An 18,883-nucleotide genomic window follows, 5' to 3' on the forward strand; every position below is an offset into this window, starting at 1 on the left:
CCACTTGTTGCTCACCCTGGACTAAGCAGCATGCTACCTAGTGCGCCCTAGCGTTTTAGATAGAGCTTTGAGTCTTGTCAAATTGGATTATTACAACAGGTTTTCTCTTTACTGTTCATCTTACTCATTCTTCCCCACTCCCATTCCTTTCTCTTTCTTACCCTACTCCCTTTCCAGGTTGACTTCTTGATTGTATATTTTGTGATGCATATGTAAATACAGTTTAATGTAAGACACTACAATACCATCAGGTGCAGTGACTCAATAGAAAATTACGTAAATAAAAAAATAAAAAAATAAAGAAATAAGTGAATAAGTGAATAAATAAATGAAGTACATCTATAGTAGGACAATATTACTGCAGTTGACTGATTTAATTGAAACTGTTTTTATTGAGCTACAAAGGAAAGTCACAACACGACATTGTTTATTCACAGCAGAGTCTGGAAGTCTTCAGTCGTTCTGATCGATTGTACTTTTGAATTTCGAGTACAAGAATATCCTAGCACGCTAATATTGTGAACAAAATATTGAGGGAGAAAATATCGAAAGGTAAGTGCACAGAGGGACGTATAAATGTAGTATTCTAAACTCAACATCTAGGCACCTTGAAATATATATATTCAGGGTATGCATATGTCTGGAAAATCTATACATAATAACGTATCGATGTTTTGTCCCTCGATATTTTGTCCATGACATTAGCGGCTCACAATATCCAGGACTCAATATGAAGGATCCACACCCCTTTGAGTATGTTCCTTGTATTATTGTAATAGAAGTTTGCTAAAGTATGCCACAGGATCACCCCACATGATGTTCTTGTAGTCACTCAGCAGCAGGAATCTCACTCACTGCTGCCTGAATGTGGAACTGGAGGGGAGAAGCAGACATGCCCCCATCATTCATTTCCCTGTCCAATAGGCCTGATTCTCCAGCGGTATGGCAACAACACTTTGCTTGCCTACACATATTTGGAGAAGTGTGGCTCAATGATTAGAGCGGCAGACCCTGATGCAGAGGTCTAGCCTGGGACCAGGGTTCAATTCCCCGCCTCGGCGGGTCTTGGGCTCAAAATTCCACGGACCTGATAATTCTCGCCTCGGTGCCTATTCCAATCATGGAGTCCCACCCTGCAACTCTGGGCAATAGCTTGCTTAATCTTCACAACGGCCCCCACAACGCTAAGGATGCCTGGCCTCCACCTTGGGGTGCCCAGGAGTGGACGCCTCACAGGGAAAGCCTGGATGGGTTCCACAGAGGTATTCATACAAGCGCCTTGAGACCTTTGCGGGTGAGTATTGCGCTATACAAGTATCAATTTTATATTTAAGATTGCAGTGTATTACACAAATTGTTGATCTTGTGACTTTAGATCAAGAACATACTGTTTGCCACTTTAATTTATTTTATGCAAATCTAATTTTAGTTTCTATTTTATTATTTAAGCAAACTTCGTACTGCTATCCTTTGGTCCATCGCAAGACAGAAATGTTTTAACGGGGTGCTTGTTTTAAAATAGATAATGGCATCCACAGTGCCTTGTGCATGGATTGTTTAAAAAGAAATTGGGGAAAATGAAGAACCTACAGTAGAGTCCAGTAAGGGAAGTGCCTTGGTGGAAACCATTCACTGTTCAGATGTATTCACAGGTGCTCTGCAGAGGTGAGGTGAGAACTCAGGTTTGGGAAAGCTTCTCAAATTTATGCATGCAATAAAAATGAGGTATGGACCTGAATTCACCTTTGGATAGAGCTGGCTAATACTTCAAGTACGAACGAGGCTCGAGTTCTCCGAAGTCAAGGCTTAGTTACAATAGATGGTCTCAATCAGCTTAGTGATGATTCTTTTCAGGCTCTTTGAGGTCAGTTAGTTTCACCATCTCCAGCCCCACTGTGCCTCGTCTGTACCAGGAGTTTATTATTTTGAACCACATCCCAAGGTTCATGTTTTGTGATTTTGCTTATGTTGGTTATTAAAACATTATGTCTGTCCCTAAATAGCATCTTTAGTTTCTCATTATATAACAGAGACATTTAGGATTTTGGATGCAAAGTTGCGATGATCTTGAGGTTGTGGTTGTAAATTGGGCGTAAAGCATGTAACTTAGCATTCAGGGACCAAGAGTCTCAAATAAGGTTTCTATTCTACAGTACAAATAAATTGATGAGTTGGTTGTTGGTTAAAACTGGAACACAGTGCAGATTAAGGGAAGAGAGTATGGGCATATTGTCATTGTGGTTGGGGAGCATCTCTTCTAGAACCTTCTTGCAAGCCATTGCATCCGTTGATTAATTACTGTTTTTTTCTCAGTTGTGAACATTGTGGAACCTGTCACCTTCTTTGGTTCCTGGTGCAATCTTTTTCTCTCTTCTAACTGAGTTTGTATTCATTCCCTTATGTTGTTGTTGTCATCATTTACCATGGCCATGCCTTGGCTATGTCTGAAGTGTCCTTCTGGATGCACTCCTCAAGTAAATGGAGAGTTTGCCATTTCTTACCCATTTACGATTCAAGGCTATGTTTTCAAAGCTTCTTAAGATCATAGGCAAGCAGATACAGTAGATCAAAGAGTGGGCAATGAAAAGTTCATGTCTTTGGACATCTGGGGGAAGGTCCACTTAGGGTTTACTGTTAGAGAAATTCATGCGGATATGCTTTCTAACACTAATGTGATTGGATCGGTTCAGACAATCTAGCTCCATACCTCCATGAGCTCCTAATTGCTTGGGCCTCATTTATGAAAAGGGACGCATCGCTGCGTGAAAACAGCGATGCGTCACTTTTCACTGTGCACTCCTTGCGAAACCAATGATGCGTCATATTTAATGTATGACGCATCATGTCGCAAGTACTTACAGATACGTCAGTATTTCTGACGCATCTGTAAGCGCAAAAGTGATGCATTGCTGGAGTGTGTCATAAAAGTGACGCAACTCCAGCAATGCTTCCTTTCGCATGGGGAAAGCCCCATGTGAAAGGGCTTGCGCCAGTCTTACGCCTGATGTGAGGCAGGTGCATGATTTTGACGCAATAGCATCCTAAAAGTGACGCAGTGAAATCTCATAGATTTCACTGCGTCACTATTACGAGGCTTTTTGCAGGGGAACGCCCCCTCTGCATACATTATACCTGACGCAGGTATAATGTGGCGCAGGGGTTTAAAAAGTGATGCATCTACCTAGATGCGTCACTTTTTAAATATGGCGCAACAAGGCGCATTTTGTACGCCGCTGGTGCGTCACAAAAAGTGACGCACCGGCGGCGCAAAACCGACGCAAGGCCTCATAAATAAGGGCCTTGATCCCTCTTCAGCTCATGTACTAAAGGGATTGTCTTCTTTGTTCTTTTGCTTTCAGATCTTGCTGACTGAATGTCTGGGACTATGGACGACCTCAAGATTTTTTGCCCGACGGCCTCCATTTTTCTCGATCTATCCTTCTGCCCTCAAATTCTTTCCATGGCTCAGTTCACACCTCAGCTGAACCATCTGAATTGTTCTCCGTTCTGCAGAGTGATCTTTCAGTTATTATCTGACTCATGTCTAGACATATGTTGAAGCATTTGCTCCTTGTTATGACGTTCCTTGCATTATCATCTTCACTTCGCTCTAGGGATCGCGGCACGTCACTCATCTTCCTTTGGCTTCTAGTAGGGAATTCAGAGACTGCTTTCATTGGGGTTGAGGTTAGATTTGAAAGTTAGGGCGTGCAGGCCTCATCTGGCACCTTGGCCCTGGCATATTTGCGGACATCTAGTAAAGCATAGCTTTTAGGAATATAGTAAAGTGATCTGGAAACAACTACATCAAGCTCAAGATTTCAGCTAAGGGCTGCTGTAAGTCACAACCCTGATCCCAACGGACCTTGATGTGTCCCTGTGGGTCCAATGCAGTTAGCTGAATGTAGGAAAAGCAGAGCAATGAGGGTGAAGGGTGCAGGGGTAACATCAGATAGCAGATGGTAGCAGCTTAGGGATGTGGAGACCCAGGGTTTTGGCTATTCATGCAGTCCACTCAAACCATGGCAGGACTTAGCAGCAGCACTACCAAGCATCCTTCTTACCCCTTAGTTCCACCACCCTCTAACTAGTACTATCTGTTAAGTAGATACCCCCAGGCTACCCTAACATTTTCCCAGCTTTCTCCACTTTAATTCAGCCACTTACTATTCTACTAGTTACAGGGGCTTAACTAGGTTCTGGTTGAGTGCCTCATGTAAGGGAGCCACTTGTAAACACATGAGGCTGCGTGGGACATCATCCGCATGGGTCAGACCAGAGGCAGCACAAGCTACAGGAGCCTCACTGCAGGGTCAGGCAGGGGCAAAGCGTCAAGAAGTCCAGTACATATGAGCGCAGGGCATAGGGTAATCAAGGGCATGGGCTGATATCTCCTTACTGCTCACCTGCAGGTAACAGGCATTCATTATGTTGAGATTTATTATTTTCTCACTACTAATGATTTGTTGTGCTCACTTGCTGTGCATTCCAACACAAACTAGTTGCAGCGCCCTTCAAAGCTACAAAGGGTACATCACAATATTTTGTTTCCTTTTTTGAAATGACCCTCACCCAGTGATCATATTAATAGTAAACATATGCTAGAGTGGATGAAGGAGAGGCCTATGATTGAACCTGTATGGGTTGGCATTTTGTTTTTAGAGTTTTATATAGCGCAAACTCGACCCGAAGGTATCAGAGCGTTTTACATGAGCACCAGTTGCATTACAGACGGACACATTCATTTTGTTAGGCACGGGGAGATTAAGTGATTTTCCCAGACTCACAGGATGTTGAGCGTCCCTGCCGACTCTAGAACCCGGTTCCCCCAGCTTCGAGGTTCCACCAAACTCTCAGTCTGTCCGCTCTGTTTAGAAAAAGGTGAACTATTATATATCCGCTGGTAGAGGTTTTGTTGTCTCCACTGATGGACACCATTGACTGTTGGCCCATTGGATACTGGGCCATCAGTCTATGGACACCCTATCGAGGACATGTGTTCCAAGATAATTCTGGTCAGGACCACCAGGGAAATCCTGGCTGTCCCGAACAGCACCCTAGACACAAGGGGCCACATACCAAAAGGTTCTCTGGAGGCACAGTGGGCATGTACTCCTTGCACTCCGTGGGCACTTTGTTGTTGCAGAAGGGGCCATGGAGGCTTTTGTAGCTCCATCTATATCATGGAAATATGCAAGTGCACAGTTCATGAAGAGGAATTTCATCCTTTGCATGAGGGCTTGGTTCCTTGGACAAGAGTGAGTACTTTGCATTTGTGCCCGCACCATATTACAAGTGCGGGCACAGAGACAGAAGACCTGTCGGAATGCACCCAGAGGATGTCTCATGGAGGGGGGCACAGATGTCCCAGGACCCTCCAAGCATTCCTAGTTACGTGGGTGTCTGCTGAGGATGCCTTTTTTTCTCTTCTAGGAGAGCTGGTTTACATCTGGTGAAGGATGGAGCTGCAATTACAACCAGGGGCACCTGTATTTCACTACTGTGTTCTCCACAGTGCAGGGGCAAACTGTCAGAGTTTGCACCTGCGCCAAGGACATCAAGCATTTCTGTAATTGGGTACACTGTCCCAGGCAGAATCAGGTGTACCTAATTAAGGGTGTACAGCAGTGCAGAAACAGTGCACACAATTTGGACGTGTTTTGAAGAATAAGAATGAGGTGGTAGCTGGTCTGTCTTGGCATTTGTGCCCCCACCCCCTATTTCCTGGGCTCCATACAGTATTTTCATTTTTCCCTGGAGGGCCGGTAGGGGCATTAATCACCACAGAACTAGGGGAAAAAGTGAGAAAAGGGATCGAGTGGGTCGCTGGAACAACTTTACGTTGGGTAAGCCCTCCAGGCAACTATATCTGCCCCTAGGCAGAAGAAATCTGGGGAAGGCTAATATGGCTAATAGGGTAATATGTCAAAACGACTCCAAAATCCCCATTTCCAATAATTTGCCTTGGGGGATATAGCTGCATTATTTACACTCTGGGTTTGCAGCAACTGCGGCAGGTAGTGGGAGTACCGGGCGGGCAGTGACGTGGAGAGGGGGAGGGGGAGGGGCAGGGTGGGGGTAGTAATGTATGGATTACGGAGTTTAACAGGTGGGTAAACAAAAATAAATAAAACACATTTTGTTGCGTGCACTGCATCACCAAATGCGATGCAGTGCGCACAACGAAATTCGTTTCATTCATTTTTATGTTTACTTACCTGTTAAACTCCTTAATCCATACATTGCTACCCCCACCCTGCCCCTCCCCACGTCACCGCCCGCCAGGTACTCCCACTACCGGCCACAGCTGCTTTGCAGGCATCCAGTTAACTCTACAAACCCTGGGCATTTCTAAAACCTAGAGACCTAGATGAATATAGGGTATTGTGGCTTGTGAGGACCCCCGTGTATTTGCTCACCCAGGGTACCCTGCTTAAGTAAATAAAATGCCCAAAACATCCAATTTCCTCTCTCTTTCCTTGGGGGATGGCTGCAACATTTCTTCACAGGGTCAGTAACACCCAAGGAACCCTTTCAACCCTGGACATTTTTTAAACATAGGGCTCTAGTGAACCCAAGGTGGTCTGGGTCAGACACCAGTATTTTCCCATATTTAGAAGACATAAATCTTAGGCACTTATAGAAAATGGCCCAAGTGCCCCCTGTTCCCACACTTTTCCTGATAAAAACACTGTTCACAATGTGTAGGTGGTTCTAAAACATATCGAGAGAACAATTTAAAACTGAAACCATGTGAGGACCACATGGACAGAACATTGACTTCACTTGGTCCAAGTTGTGACTGCTCGCGGTTGCATCCAATTGCTCCACCCACAGAAGTCGGAGACTTTTGTCAATTCCCAAAGATTCCAGAAAATTTCTGTTGTGTCTGTTAGAACCACCCACACCTTTGGGGTGCCATTTTTATCATCACAAATATGAGAATGCTGAAAGATAGGATTCGTGTCGATCCACTCAAATTCCAAAACTTTCCCTCTAATAAATGTTGGAGGTGATTGTCCTTGCCACACATCTGAGGTACCAGTGGTATCAGGTAAGTGGGAAAAACCTGGATCATAGCATTCATGTCAGTCCATACAGATTCACAGAAATATCAGAATATTCAGTAATTTTAGCTAAAATTTGACATTTTCAGGGCTTTCTGGATAAAGGAAAGTAGTGGAAGTCACATAAGCCAAACCACCTCGGACTTCCTCAGGTATCTAGGAGCTTTTTTACAAGCCCCTTGCGTCGCCTGAGCATCTCTTTTTTGACGCACCGGCGGTGCAGTGTGCTGCCCCATATTTACAAGCCCACACAAAGCCACCCGGCTTTTCATGGCCTTGTAAACACAGCCCATTTTGACACATCACTTTGCATGACAGGGGTGTGCCATGTGTGTTGCTGTAGGTGTTCCCACGCAACACCTATGGATTGTGCTGCATTCCCAGATTTACAAAATTTTTGACTCGATTTTTCCTCATTCAATGATTGTTTTTGTGCAGTAAAGTGTCACTTCCTGCAAAAGAACAATAATCCCTGCAGCGCAGGCACCCTTTCATCAAGGACAGGGATGTGTCATATTTTTGTAAATATGACGCATCCCGGTGCTTTTAAAATGATGCAGCTTGGCATAGCAAAATGGCTTGCAGTGCCAAGCTACGCAAATTTGTTGTAAATAAGGCCCCAAGTTTTCAGAAAAATCTAGGGCTGGTAGTTTTTCATCGGTGTCACCCATCCCTGGTCTCAAATATCGCAGGTATGCACATCTCCAGACAGGTTGAATTTTAATCAAAGAAAATCCCTTGATGTTTCCATATTGTATTTTGGGGCCTTTTGTGTGGCAAGTAGTAGGCTCACCCCACATATGGGTTAACAATTTTTTCAAGAAAAGTGTGTTAACTCTAGGTGGTAGGGCTTTTGTTGATCCCCACTGATTCCATTACTTTGCCTCACAGAAATGAATAAAAGTATGTGGTTTTAGGCAAGGGTTGATGTTTTCAAGGTATTCTGGGTAAGCAGAAATACTGTCTTCCAAGCAAGCCACACTAGTCTGGACTCCAGAGGGTGTCTAGTTTTCAGAAATGTTTGATGTTGGTAGGTGCACTTGATGTTGTTTGACCCTGGGCCCAAATACAGCAGCTAGCAACATCCCCTGGAAGTTTGAAATTCCAAGGAAAACTCTTGATTTCTCCTTGTTGCATTGTGGAGCTTTTACTTTCACAGGTCATATGCCCACATGCACAAATGGGATACTTTGAGAGAAATTTGAGAACACAGAATAGAACACAGTTTCTATTAGCTATTTAATTTCTTTACATTTGTGGCTTCCAAATGTAAGCCAGGGTGCAAAAGTCTCTCTGAATCACATACGTTTATAATTTAATGTATAACATTATGAAGAACCCCAACTTCAGAGTTGTATGAATCACCAATATTCCTAAATTCCAATTCTGGGGCAGACTTAAAAATGCAGTTTTCCTTCATATACATTTTTCATTCATAAAGTTATGCCTTATGAATTGATGCATGGTTGGTACACAATGAAACATCCTTATAATTTGCTCTTTAATCTTTATTTATTTCTTCAATCCTGTAGCCAACGCGTTTCGTCCTCCACGGACTTCTTCAGGGCTACAAACAATATATATACACATATACACACAATTAAAATATGTACCATAAATACAATACAAAACATTATTTTCCACATTTCAATTACAAACAGATGTTAAAAGGAACTACAACCTAAATCTTGTGGTGGTTTCTAAAAAAAATTGTGCTAAACCCTGTTGAGTTCCAATTTCTTACATCTCATCTATTTACACAGTCTTTGTACATATTTACAAATTTACAAAGGACACACATATAAAGCATTGTTGTACATTCAAACTCTGCTACTTGCTTGATTGTATAACCTGGATAGTCAGGACAGAGGTGGGCCTATCGACCTCATAATTCGTGAGACTTAAGGTGGGTAGATATTATACTTTATACATACTAAATGGTTAGCAACCTTAAGGTTGGGAATGAGTTGGATTAGGAATATACATGGGAACAGTTTATAATTGTAAAGCCTATGGGGTTCGCTTACCGATTGGGGTGAACTCTTCTTAATGTTGATTAAATAACTGTAATTCCAACAGGAAAAGAAACTGCAGTGTGTATTTACATTTGTTCTAAAACAAAAAATTTAAAGCCATATTAGTATTTCACATATTGTGTGACTAGTGATGTCATTGTTATCACCTCAAATTTGCACGCCTACCGTTTATTGGGTGAATAGACATTCCAATTCCATTAGGTTAGAAGATAAGGGTCAGATAGCCCAATGTGACAGGAATCTGAAAAAACGAAATAAAAGTGCTTAGAGCCTATATCAATAGCTGTAGCTGTAGCTGTAGCTATAGTAGATTGGATGCAGGGCTTTCTTCTAGCATAAATGCCATGCTCACCCACGTGTTACTGGGCACCTGAAAGTGTTTAAATAACGAAATGGCGGACACGATGTTGTAATCCTGCATTTGTTCTTAGTGAAATGGCATTCTGGTATATTAGTATAATAGATAGGATGCAGGGCTTTCTTCTAGCATAAATGCCATGCTCACCCACGTGTTACTGGGCACCTGAAAGTGTTTAAATAACGAAATGGCGGACACGATGTTATAATCCTGCATTTTTTCTTAGTGAAATAGCATTCTGGTATATTACTGGGAAAGAAAATGCTCAGTGACCTGAATCTGCGGGTTTGCTCTATTACCAAAGTTATGGTGTCTCATTCTAGAGCTATAATTATCACCCATTGGAATAACCAGCCCCATGGATTGACGTAAATCTGTGTTCTTAATGAACTGATGATACGATCGATATGTAGGGAAAGGGGCCGCCATATTGTAAAATTGCATTCCCACTGAGCATATCTGTCTTAGCCCCTTAAATACGTGCTGCTATGTCTAAGTTAGGAGCAAAATTATAATCAAGATGTCTGGTGACAGAGATCAACTTAATGGCTAGAGAATAACAATATAATTCTTAGTGGGGCATCTATCTGATTTAAAAAACTATACTAGCAGCATTTGACTTACTTGTGAGTGTAGATCAAGCCGGCTCCATCGCGTGGCGTCTTCTCTTGTGATATATAAATCACAGAGAAAACCGAGCCTTTATATAGTAGTTTCGATTAGTAGATTGCTGTCACCTGTAAATGATTTGCGCTGAGAAAGTCGAAGATCACATGAATCCTGTGTAAAGCGGGCACCATCTTAAGCGTCCCGAGTATGCCTATTAAGAGCCTATCCGTTTCTGAAACCCGGACTAAATACAAAATAAAAACATTTATGTGAAAAGATCATCACATGAATTGTAATGTTGCTCGAGCACTTTTGCCATCAATACTGTGAAGAAGAATAGAAGACTTTATTCGTATGCGGCGGCTCATATTTGAACGCCATATTGGTTTGGGATCATATTAACTTAGGACGCAAACTTGGCGGGCGCCATCTTATAGTGTATGTCAGCACTCGCGTTTGCTAGTACTGTCAGCCCAATTTGTTTAAGCTCGACTTTGGGCGCCATCTCGTAATATGTAAACACTTCGGTTTACAAAAGAAATAAATATCATATTAGCTTGATGTAAGTGTGGGCACCTTCTCGCAACCTAGTAAGATAGTGATTTAAGTGGGGCGCCATCTCGTGATGTAGTGAAATCGTCATGACACAATATGTTGGATAAGTGATGTTTCAAATCCAATTGGATGAATATATAGTGGCTCATATGTAAGGAGAAAAGAAAAAGGATTTGAGAATTTTTATTCTACAAATCAGGATAACGAAAAAAGATGCAATTTTTAAATTTAAATATTTTATGTTGAAGGTGATTCAAGCACCAAAATCATTCTGGTATTAAGTTTTAAAATTTTAAGCAGAATTTAAATTTCCATTTTGCAAAAAATCATTAATCAGGAAGGTTTAATCTAGGTTAAATGTTATATTATAAAAACGTTCCCATCGAGGGTAACATATTGCATTTTCAATTTTGACATTTATAATTCAGCCCATTGTTAAATCTATAAAATTAAAAGGTGAGTTCAATCTATATTTGAGAAAAAAATAGATGGAATTACAACCATGAATAAAATTGAAAGGTGAGTTCAATCTATATTTGAGAAAAAAATAGATGGAATTACAACCATGATACAGAGAAAAGAACAAGTTGTAATTGCTGGTCAAACATTGCATAATTTTAAAGGAACATATACTAAATTGAGATGAGAAATATCCTAAATTACAGGAAATGATGCAGTTCTGTGTTTGTATTAAGGCCCTGGCTGGTCGTCCTCAATCTACAAATCCAGCCTGCCTCAGCTTTCCTTAGGGACAATTCCCTATTTCCACCTCGTTGTGGGGTCTGCACCTGTTCTATTGCATGAAACCAGATATTCCTCTCATCGGGGTGGTGTTCTTGTATATGTGTCGCTACAGGGTATCTAGCATCATTATTCCGTATTGCCCTAATATGTTCTTGAACTCTTATTTTAAGGCATCTGATGCTGCTGCCTATATACATTTTATTGCATACACAACCCAGAGCATACACCGTATGGGTGGTATTGCAATTGGTGAAATACCTAATTTCATATTCCTTTTTGGTGTTATACCGAAATCTCAATTTTTTGTTCAGACCAAATTGGCAGACGGTACAGTTCCCGCAAACATAGAAACCAGCCGGTTTTGTTGTTAGCCAAGCAGTATTGCTTACAGTCTTTTCCACTGTTACATAACTAGGGCATAGCATCTTTTTTAAATTCTCTCCTCTCTTGTACACCACCCTGGGTTTAGATGATACTGTGCCAGGTGGCATGTTGCCACATGCAATTAGATGCCAGTTTTTTCGTAGAATGTTATAAACATGATTACTGTATAGGTCAAATTTAGTTATAAACAATATTTCATCATTTCCTCTCTTTCTTTTGGCTCTATTAGCACTGCCCTGTAGAGTCATGCTGCGGTTCACCGTTTTGATTCTTGACTCAGCTTTGTTCAGAAATATTGTTTATAACTAAATTTGACCTATACAGTAATCATGTTTATAACATTCTACGAAAAAAATGGCATCTAATTGCATCTGACAACATGCCACCTGGCACAGTATCATCTAAACCCAGGTGGTGTACAAGAGAGGAGAGAATTTTAAAAAGATGCTATGCCCTAGTTATGCAACAGTGGAAAAGACTGTAAGCAATACCGCTTGGCTAACAACAAAACCGGCTGGTTTCTATGTTTGCGGGAACTGTACCGTCTGTCAATTTGGACTGAACAAAAAATTGAGATTTCGGTATAACACCAAAAAGGAATATGAAATTAGGTCTTTCACCAATTGCAATACCACCCATACGGTGTATGCTCTAGGTTGTGCATGCAATAAAATTTATATAGGCAGCAGCATCAGATGCCTTAAAATAAGAGTTCAAGAACATATTAGGGCAATACGGAATAATGATGCTAGATACCCTGTAGCAACACATATACAAGAACACCACCCCGATGAGAGGAATATCTGGTTTCATGCAATAGAACAGGTGCAGACCCCACAACGAGGTGGAAATAGGGAATAGTCCCTAAGGAAAGCTGAGGCAGGCTGGATTTGTAGATTGAGGACGACCAGCCAGGGCCTTAATACAAACACAGAACTGCATCATTTCCTGTAATTTAGGATATTTCTAATCTCAATTTAGTATTAAGCATGGGCGGAAAATCCGTTACGCTCGCGGATTTTGCGGATTTTCGGGAAATCCGCAATCCGCGAGATTTGCGAATTTCCCGCAAAATCCGCAAATCCGCGAGCAGCGGATTTTGCTCGCGCTGCTCGCACTGTTCGCGTGAGTTCGCGCCCCGCGAATAAGTGCAAAATTGCAGAAATACGATCTTAGCAAAACTGAAAGTAACTACTTACCAGGTTCAAAAGTTCAGGCACATCATTAGTAGCCATTTCCTGTAGTGCTTCCTGAGGGGCCCCTCCAGAGTTCAGTTGCCAGTTGAAACTATTATGTGACCCTGCTCTGAACCTCAGAATAGTTACACATATGCCACAAAGGTCCTGAATTACAGCTAAGGGAGACAAGCAGGAGCCAGGCTGGAAGTTAAAATCCATTAATCAGCCCCTAATTCATTATTGTCAGTTGGGGCAGGGCAGGTGTTGTAACTAATTTTGCAACAATGAAAGCACTTAGCAAGTGCAAAAGATCACTAATCAGGGCGCACTAAGGAAGCAGGTGCCAGCTAAAAAAATATTCTGTGACACATTAATCAGCCCCAAATTAATTCAGGTCACTTGAGGCAGGGAAGGTGTGCTTTGCTTTGCCGAAAATAATGTACACTGGACAACCAGAGGGTGTGGTGATGAAACAGAGGGTGGCATGGGTGGGCCAGAGGGTGGCATGAGTAGTCAGAGAGTGGCAGTGGTGACAGAGAGTGGCAGTGATGAAGAAGAGTGTCCCAAACAGGCTGGACACGTAGAAACAACAAGTTCGCAAAACTTGCGACCCGACAGGTAAGTTCGCAAATTGCGAAATTGTAAAAACCCTCGCGAACTGGCAGAAACACGGGCGAACACAAAAAAAAAAAATCCGCAAATTCGCGGGAATTCGCGGATTTTGCGGATTGCGAATCCGCAAAATTCGCGGATTGCCAATCCGCAAAATCCGCTCATGCTTATTTAGTATATGTTCCTTTAAAATTATGCAATGTGTGACCAGCAATTACAACTTGTTCTTTTCTCTGTATCATGGTTGTAATTCCATCTATTTTTTTCTCAAATATAGATTGAACTCACCTTTCAATTTTATAGATTTAACAACGGGCTGAATTATAAATGTCAAAATTGAAAATGCAATATGTTACCCTCGATGGGAACATTTTTATAATATAACATTTAACCTAGATTGAACCTTCCTGATTAATGATTTTTTGCAAAATGGCAATTTAAATTCTGCTTAAATTTTAAAACTTAATACCAGAATGATGTTGGTGATCGAATCACCTTCAACATAAAATATTTAAATTTAAAAATTGCATCTTTTTTCGTTATCCTGATTTGTAGAATAAAAATTCTCAAATCCTTTTTCTTTTCTCCTTACATATGAGCCACTATATATTCATCCAATTGGATTTGAAGCATCACTTATCCAACATATTGTGTCATGACGATTTCACTACATCACGAGATGGCGCCCCCACTTAAATCCCTATCTTACTAGGTTGCGAGAAGGTGCCCACACGTACATCAAGCTAATATGATATTTATTTCTTTTGTAAACCGAAGTGTTTACATATTACGAGATGGCGCCCAAAGTCGAGCTTAAACAAATTGGGCTGACAGTACTAGCAAACGCGAGTGCTGACATACACTATAAGATGGCGCCCGCTAATTTTGCGTCCTAAGTTAATATGATCCCAAACCAATATGGCGTTCAAATATGAGCCGCTGCATACAAATAAATTCTTCTATTCTTCTTCACAGTATTGATGGCAAAGTGCTCGAGCAACATTACAATTCATGTGATGATCTTTTCACATAAATGTTTTTATTTTGTATTTAGTCCGGGTTTCAGAAACGGATAGGCTCTCAATAGGCATACTCGGGACGCTTAAGATGGCGCCTGCTTTACACAGGATTCATGTGATCTTCGACTTTGTCAGCGCAAATCATTTACAGGTGACAGCAATCTACTAATCGAAACTACTATATAAAGGCTCGGTTTTCTCTGTGATTTAGATATCACAAGAGAAGATGCCACGTGATGGAGCCGGCTTGATCTACACTCACAAGTAAGTCAAATGCTGCTAGTATAGTTTTTTAAATCAGATAGATGCCCCATTAAGAATTATACTGTTATTCTCTAGCCATTAAGTTGATCTCTGTCACCAGACATCTTGATTATAATTTTGCTCCTAACTTAGACATAGCAGCACGTATTTAAGGGGCTAAGACAGATATGCTCAGTGGGAATGCAATTTTACAATATGGCGGCCCCCTTTCCCTACATATCGATCGTATCATCAGTTCAATAAGAACACAGATTTACGTCAATCCATGGGGCTGGTTATTCTAATGGGTGATAATTATAGCTCTAGAATGAGACACCATAACTTTGGTAATAGAGCAAACCCGCAGATTCAGGTTACTGAGCATTTTCTTTCCCAGTAATATACCAGAATGCTATTTCACAAAGAAAAAATGCAGGATTATAGCATCGTGTCCACCATTTCGTTATTTAAACACTTTCAGGTGCCCAGTAACACGTGGGTGAGCATGGCATTTATGCTAGAAGAAAGCCCTGCATCCTATCTATTATACTAATATACCAGAATGCCATTTCACTAAGAACAAATGCAGGATTACAACATCGTGTCCGCCATTTCGTTATTTAAACACTTTCAGGTGCCCAGTAACACGTGGGTGAGCATGGCATTTATGCTAGAAGAAAGCCCTGCATCCTCTCTACTATAGCTACAGCTATTGATATAGGCTCTAAGCACTTTTATTTCGTTTTTTCAGATTCCTGTCACATTGGGCTATCTGACCCTTATCTTCTAACCTAATGGAATTGGAATGTCTTTTCACCCAATAAACGGTAGGCGTGCAAATTTGAGGTGATAACAATGACATCACTAGTCACACAATATGTGAAATACTAATATGGCTTTAATTTTTTTGTTTTAGAACAAATGTAAATAAACACTGCAGTTTCTTTTCCTGTTTGAATTACAGTTATTTAATCAACATTAAGAAGAGTTCACCCCAATCGGTAAGCGAACCCCATAGGCTTTACAATTATAAACTGTTCCCATGTATATTCCTAATCCAACTCATTCCCAACATTAAGGTTGCTAACCATTTAGTATGTATAAAGTATAATATCTACCCACCTTAAGTATCACGAATTATGAGGTCGATAGGCCCACCTCTGTCCTGACTATCCAGGTTATACAATCAAGCAAGTAGCAGAGTTTGAATGTACAACAATGCTTTATATGTGTGTCCTTTGTAAATTTGTAAATATGTACAAAGACTGTGTAAATAGATGAGATGTAAGAAATTGGAACTCAACAGGGTTTAGCACAATTTTTTTTAGAAACCACCACAAGATTTAGGTTGTAGTTCCTTTTAACATGCTGTTAGTGATTGAAATGTGGAAAATAATGTTTTGTATTGTATTTATGGTACATATTTTAATTGTGTGTATATGTGTATATATATTGTTTGTAGCCCTGAAGAAGTCCGTGGCAGACGAAACGCGTTGGCTACAGGATTGAAGAAATAAATAAAGATTAAACTTCAAAAAAACATCAGAAGACTCTGCTACTGAACTCTTTTAGCTCTTTTGACTTATGTTCAATGACTATTATTGTACAGATTTCTAATACATTGACGTGTGTGCTGGATCATTTGTTGAAAAAATTGTTTGTTAGAACAAGTTTCTTGTTTTGGGAGATCTAGGGAAAAGAATCTCCGATCCGTGGCACCACACAAAAAAACTGGGCAGTATATAGGATAGGTGCAATTGTGCTTAAACCCCTTTTCCCACTTTTTCCCAATTTATCCTATAATTTGCAGCTTGGTTGATGTCGCTGGGTATTTCATGTTTTTGTCCAAACAACAAATACTCTCAATCCCTGCAATTGGAAGAGTCCGATGGACATAGAGTAGACTCTATTTCCAAGAAGGAGGAGAGGACGTAGCCCGTCTCTTCTCCGCTGCCAACGAGAGCTTACTCGGAGATATGTAGGCGAAATAGCCTAAATGTACAGAGGTCCAGCACAGAACTGTGCACGGCGAACCAGTAGCTTCCCCCATCTCAACTTGGGGGGAGAAACAACATCAGGCAACGGTGCATTGTGGAGGGGACCTGGAGGTGACCATATCGACGTGGGGTGAGGGGCCGGCACTGACAAACCCCGAGAAACGGCAGCCCGGTGCAGGGCAGTGCCTGACAGCACAGCAGCGGCCCAGCAGAGGCAGAGCATTCCTGGCGGGGGGAGCCAGTAGTCCGGTGCGAGCTGAGCTGTTGGGGAGACACAAAAACGGCGGGACAAAGAGCTGCACACAAAGCCAACATGGGGCGAAACAAAAGAGGACAGGCATCGGCCGACCCCATAACCAGAAAGGAACGGAGGAGTGCCCCCCACCACCGCGCTTAGCAAAGACTCACTGGGAAACTATCATGTGGCCTGCCTGATCCAAAAATGGCGGCCGGCGCAGCCTAAATGAGAAACACCACCCATGCGAGTTTCAGAGGCGGGGGCAGGGCGCAGTGGCAGCCCAGGGAGCAGCCATCATATAACTTATCCCAGGAGACCAGCAGGACCCTCCCATGCCAGAGAGAGACTTGTCGTGGATCAACCACACTGTCTGCCTGACCTTAAAATGGCGGCCAGAGATTTCTAAATAAGCAACTTTACCCACATGGGCTACAGAGGCGGAGAACAGGGTTGTAGTGGCGGCAACAGGGGCAGCTATCTTCAGGCTATCCACTGGAGATGGACAAGTACCCCTCGTGCGAGGCTGAGATTCTCTGGGAAGCTACCACATGGCCTGCCTGACTTCAAAATGGCAGAAGTCTAAACCAGCTGCCTTTACTAGGTGAGCCACAGAGGCTGGGGGAAAGGATGCAGCAGCAGCAACGGAGACAGCTTTCTTCACACACAGTACCTACGACCTCTGAGAGCTCGGAGACCCCGTTTCCTGGTGGAGGCTTTAACGGCGACCTACCTTATTTCCGGGTAGCGCCATCATTATTTGACCCTGAGGAGTCCAGGGTCCCCCCTACCACTGGGATCTGGCTCAAATGCCCAACAATCTCTACTGCTGCTGAGAATGGGGATGATCTGCAGACTTTGGAACTGTCCCTTCCACCTCTCCTCTCTCCTCTCACCTCTCTTGATCTGGGGACGAGCTGGAGGGTGAGGCGGACGGCGCTTCCCAGTAATACTTTGACCAATGCTTTCGATGGAACTTTGACACTGCCGCCTGGCCGGAAATTAGAACTGTCTGTACTTACTGTGGTGCCTAAGCAACCTTGGCTGATGCCCGGTGGAGCTGTCCTATGCAGCAATAGAGGAGTTTGGCTCTGGTTCACCCTTCGGCCGTCACCTACCCAGCCGGACATCGAACATTGTTTTCCTCGTCTCCCCATTGTGTCTCCTACCTGTATTTCTTACCCCTGTTTACCATTCCCCCTCTACCTTTCACTCCCAATAAGACGTGTGTATGCGCTAATAACTCATATTATTGTGTAATCTCATGTTTTCTCCTATGTCTATAACTGGCTATGTAATTATGTAACATGTAACTCGCTGATCCTCATGTAAACGCTCTGATACCTCCTGGTCTAGCCTGCGCTATATAAAACTTTGCAAAATAAATAAATAAATACTGCTTTTGTAGATTGGTGAACTGCGAAAAAACACAGATGACATGGGTGGAGCCAGTAAGGCCAAGATGATACTCGCTCCTGCCCGGCTCTCAGCCTAAAGTTTATGGTAGTGGTGCTGGCATGTGGATCGCACTCGCTGGGCAGCCCCAGGAATCCCTGGGCCTGTGGAGGACACGAACAGCCTGTGACAGCCAGGAGTGGCAGTGCAGGTCTGAGAGGCGGATAGGCAACTCTTGGGTGAGGCAGCCGGCCTGGCTTGCGGTCACAGTCACGTGACCGTGGCAGCCTCGAGAGAAGGAGAACCCTTTGCCTGGTATGGTTCTTTCACTTTATCCCTGGACACCATGCCTGGGACATGCAGACTCCCTGATCAGCTGGGCTCGGCCCCCGGGAATCGGATGTGGGACCCCTTCAGCAGCTGCCATGAAGTAAACAGCAAGGGAGGCCAG

This window comes from Lissotriton vulgaris, chromosome 3_1, assembly GCF_964263255.1.
Source record: "Lissotriton vulgaris chromosome 3_1, aLisVul1.2, whole genome shotgun sequence".
NCBI classification, from domain to species: Eukaryota; Metazoa; Chordata; class Amphibia; order Caudata; family Salamandridae; genus Lissotriton; species Lissotriton vulgaris.